The 5,054-nt window shown below is 42.9% G+C and overlaps 1 long non-coding RNA gene across 1 annotated transcript; it reads left to right on the top strand.

The window, feature by feature from the left end:
* The first annotated feature begins 336 nt into the window (after window positions 1-336).
* Window positions 337-4,748, top strand: LOC308471839. Its single transcript, XR_013983169.1, has 3 exons — window positions 337-547; window positions 815-868; window positions 2,137-4,748. It is a non-coding gene; the product is annotated as an uncharacterized lncRNA (long non-coding RNA).
* Window positions 4,749-5,054: the final 306 nt, after the last annotated feature.

Raw genomic sequence — 5,054 nt, 5'->3', positions numbered from 1 at the left:
CAATCCAAGCTGCTTTAAGGCAGACTGGATTTTCCTGCTATAACAGTTAAACAAATCGTCTTGTAAAAAGTAAAGATAGCATTTACTTGTTGAATTGTGACACATGCAGCAGCTTTGTTCAGGCAGGCTTAAAATGGTAATTCAGTTATTAATTCATTAATATATATGCTAATTAAAAATTATTAACTTACACATACTGAGGTAGATTTGTCTTTTAAAAATAAAAAACATGGAAGGCAAACAACATGACTTGCCAGGTGGCAACACTAGAAGCTGCTGGCAATTTGCATCCGAAGATTCATATGATTCGTTACTGTTGTATTTGTATCAAAATATTCTCATTTGTAAAACTGTCTTCAGGTGTCAAAAAATATCTTACATTTTGACAAATAATGAGCTTTTTCTCACTCACCTCCTTCTTTCTATTTCTCTAGCTTTTCCAAACTCGTCTGCGAAACCATAAACAAAAAGGTATTAAAATAATGAAAGTTAGGTTGGAAGTTCTCAGGAGTCACATACACCAGCCAACTGAACTCTCAACTGGGAGGTTTGTCATTAGGACTAATTATATTTCCCAGCTCCTTTGGTTTTCCTGGTTTCCTGGTGCCCTCCCTGGTTGTTGAGTTGGGCACCCCTGGTCCCCCCCTCCGGGGGGGGGAGGCGATGTTGGCGGCATGGGGACCAGCCAGGCAGCGCTGTTGGTGCTGGTGGTCCTCAGGAGCTCTGTGCAGCCATGGCGATCGCCATCTTGCCTCACAGGAAGTCCCTCTTCTGGATAATCTTCTGAGGGGTTTTGTTTTGTTTTGTCCCCCAGGACCTGGACCATACCAGAAGTGGTGAGACTTGTCTTCCCGTAGAACTCCTGAATGTAAGTACTGCACAGGAAGACACCTCTGAAAATAGGATGCTGGATAAACAAGAGCAAGGATGTGAGAGATTGGGTTTACTGAACAAATATTTGGGGGCAAGGTTGTTTCAGACAGTCTCATGGGCTTCCTCATTAAATAGACTCCACAGTGAAGATCAAGGGGTCAGGGAGCTTGTAGCTGCAATAGAAATTGGATTGTGTGGAGCCAAATTGACTGAAGATAATCTTCTGCCTAGAGGCTGTCACCCTGGGCCAGGTCAATGTGCTTGTTAAAATCCAGCTGCCATCAGAGGACATCCCTCACTACAATCCTGGTAGCTAGGATGTTCTTGCCTACAGACAGGGGAATGTGCAAGAGATGGAGGATGAATGAAGCTGAAATGATGGTGTTGAAATCAATAAGGTGCAGTGATTATCCCTTATAGCGCCATGCCAGGAAGATCTCAGTTGTCCTAATAGGTATTCACTCTGACACAGCCCAGCCCTTTCCCCAGACCAACAAATTGGCCACAATCTTCTCCTCTTGAGTTGGTGAATGAAATGCGTTCCTCCCTAACATAACCATTCACCCATGTGTCTTTTTGCTGCTAGGCACCTAGTTTCGAGGCAGAGAGAAATGGGTTGGATGCTGCCACCTCTTCAGAGAGCTGTAAAATAAAATGCTCTTCTGGACATTTGCTGGTGATGAGTTTTATAGGAGTTCTGTGAGCTCATGTTTAAATCTGCAGTCTTAGGTCACCTCCAGACTATGAGTATTTTGTAGGAGAGACTCAAGCACATGCTGGCCATTTAGGTGTGCAAAACTAAAATGGATTAAGGTAATCTGTTGCCTTGGCACAACAAAAACACTTTTCTCTCTCTCTTTTTTTGAAACTGGACTTTTTGCTGTTAGGAAAGTGGCAGGAAAATGCTATGAAAAAAGTGTGGGTAGAACAAACGATTAACAGGAATGCATATAACCATTACACAACCAAATCTAGATGAATTCAGGGTGGATGCCCATGGCTGTGCCATCAGAATGCATGCTCAGTAAGGACTGGACATAGCCTAACCTCTACATGGGTTTTGTGCAAGGAATTACGAATGACTGCTCAATGTAAAGGTCACCTGGAGGAGCCCTTATTTTATCTTGTTGTTATATTTTAATTGTTTTGATGCTTTTATTGTACAAATGCTTTTTTAAAATGAAGGGCTGGATAGAAATGCATTTAATAAATAAATAAAATGTGGTTTCTCCCAGACACTTCATTGACTTCTTCTCCCCATAGGCCTACTTCATTCACCACAGTCTTCTGAGAGAGAGAAAATCTGCTCAGCGAATTTAGGAAGATTATCCCATCAATATTTTCATCATAATTGTTGAGGGGAGGGGGACAAAGAGCAAAAGGAGCCAGGAGACATTCTAAATGGGGCAGAGTCTTAATCCCAAATGGGACTGCCGTCACCTTTCTCTTGGCACCATTAGAGTGATGAGCTCCCCAGTGTGACTTATCAATCCTTCCGTGTTAATAGACTCCTCGTCAGTTCAGCACCTCTGTGAACTTCCTCCTGCTCATTGCCTTCCCTGCCGTGCCAACAAGTGCAATAAACCCAATGTAATAGCATCTCGGGCCATACACTTTATATCACACCTAATCAAATCATTCGCTTGGTTTCCCCACTCTGTCCTTCATTCCCGTTTGCTGACAGAAAATGTGTGAAACTGTTTCACACAGTAGCTTCTGTGACCCCAGCTTAGCACTGTATAGCCTTGGGATCCAGCTGGATTCTAACCTAAGATTCTCCTTCTCGAAACGACACCCTAGAACAAGACACAACTTGGTGTGAGACATCATAAATCTTATTTTCTCAGCGCACGCACCCTGAGGCCCGTCTGTGTCACAAGTATGCAGGCAAAGGCGATGAATGTGTGTTTCATTTTGAAAGAACAGATTTGGCAAAACTCTGGACTGGAAGCAATGGGAGCTCCCCCCAAACCCCTGCTAGGCCTAACTGCATCAACAAGAGAGGAGCAGTTTTCATCAGGAAGGTGGGGTGGGGGCAGAGTAGACCTCCCAGTGAAAATTGTACCCAGAATTAAATGTTTAAAACATCCCTTGTTGCTAGCCACCCCATTCATGTTACATGAATAGTTTGACCACAAATATGTGCATTGATAACTATTACTATTTTTAACATGGTTTATCATTTGCCTTTCCACCAGGGGAAAAAAACATTTCAATGTAGCATATAAAAATATGCAGCTAAATACAATAAGGACAGTGTTGGTTATATTCAGGGTAGCTCCATTGTTACATCAAGGGAAGTAGATAGAATGCATTGAAGAAGCTCTGTGGTATATTTCATAAGGGGGACTTGATTAGATTGGCAGGATGTGGTGTAGATATTGGTACCAGAACTGCAGATTCAGCCTTACCTTTCAGTTGGAATGGCCCTGGACTGATGATAAAGAGGTGATGAAAGCCACGTGAGACCAGAGCGTACACACACACACCCTCCTGAGACCATAATCAGATCTTTATTACAATGAATTCCTTTTGAATTCACGAGAGCTCAACACTTCAGCAAAGAGCTGTCATCTGCCAAGTGTCCAATTTGTTCTCTTGGCTGTAGAATCTCTCATCCTAATGAAATGATTAGTATTTGTCATTTCATCCTGTAACAGGTAAAGCCTTTCATTCACTTTGGGGCTCAGCCACACTTTCGCTTGTCGCACAGGTCCGAGTGGTCTTTCCCCTGGAAAATCTACTCTTTGGCGCTAAATCGGAATGAATAGCAGTCCATAGAAAACCCTATTGCCATTAGTTCTGATTCAGTGCTAAACTGCGGGTTTTCCTAGGCAGAGGCGGCGGGGCAAACAAAAGTGTGGATGAGCTCTTGGATTGGTTTATTGGTACAGACCATTGACCCCGTGGCTACCCATTCACTGGAGAGGTAGAGTCCATATAGCTGCTGGATCTCAGTAGCCAACCATGTATTGAAGGTCTGTTGCCAAAATGGATAAAAATATTCCTTCATAGCTTCAAAGGTTCTCAAAGAGTATTACCACCACAATGAAAACAGATCAAGCTGATGAGAAAATAACAGAATAAGGGTGCTTCACTAGTTTCTTCACTTAGTGGGATGAAATCTCAAATCATGCAGAATAAGTTTTTGAAACTATTCCGCTTAATGGTACTGTTGTTCCCCACATCTACCCTTTCATTTTGCTGTGGTGTAGAGCTATTAGTGATGCACAATAAAGGAGAAAGAGGTCACGGTTGGGCTTCCTCCCCTTCCCTCTCCTCTGCTAAGGACTGCCCCCTCTCGGTTTACTTGCCTTGTAGCTCATCCTTTGTGGAGGAGCATTTTAGCCTCACAGTACTTTTGCGTTGGCATCCTTCTGTCTCAGGAGCTTTTGAAGGAGTGTGGCTTTGTGGGTGAAGTCAAATTGTTGGGAGGCACCTGCTGTGGCTGTAGAGAGCAATACGGGAGAGACATGTTTTGTTGCAGCTGAGGCAGATGAAGGAGTCTGGTTCTGCGGCTACACATGCACCATGGCGTTTCTTCTCTCCTACTCTTGTGCAGGGATGAATGAGTCTGTCAGTTCCAATTTCTCTTATTTTTCCAGTCTTAAATTCATATTTCCACATTTCTGCATCAGTTTGCAATATTGTGAAAGTTTAACAGTCTTCTAATTGTGTTTCATTTCGTGTGTTGTTTCAGAAAGTGCAGATTAGGGGGTTTCGTATTAAAATGTTGACCAAAATAATTTTCTCCCTCATCCTTGCTCTTTTGAAAGAGATGAAGCTGGAAGCCCAAAACTTTACAGCTGGGCTTTACAGCTCAGAAGGCATTTGGACCTGGGTTTCCCATGCCCAAGTACACATTCTAAGTACAAAAGCACGCTGGCCCTCAGTTTTGCTGCGATGCGTTTTGAGCAATCACTCTGATGCAATTTTCAAAAGACAGCTCTACAGAATAAAAGCAAGTGAAGGCACATGCAGGAGTGAGAGTAGGGATGGGGTAGGGGGTGGGTAGCATAATTGTTTCACACTTGATATAGCTTTATTCCTGCTTCAAATATTTATAAGAACCCTTCATCTAGTATTTATAACATCCTGATTATTCTGATCATAAATTACTGACAAACCTAACAGGGTGGCCTTCCCACTGAGTTGAAGTGATGATGTTTGTGGGCTGCTGG

The sequence above is a fragment of the Podarcis pityusensis genome, assembly GCF_964106645.2.
Source record: "Podarcis pityusensis genome assembly, chromosome: 1".
In the NCBI taxonomy this organism is placed as follows: Eukaryota; Metazoa; Chordata; class Lepidosauria; order Squamata; family Lacertidae; genus Podarcis; species Podarcis pityusensis.
This window is presented reverse-complemented; position numbering and strand designations above follow the sequence as displayed.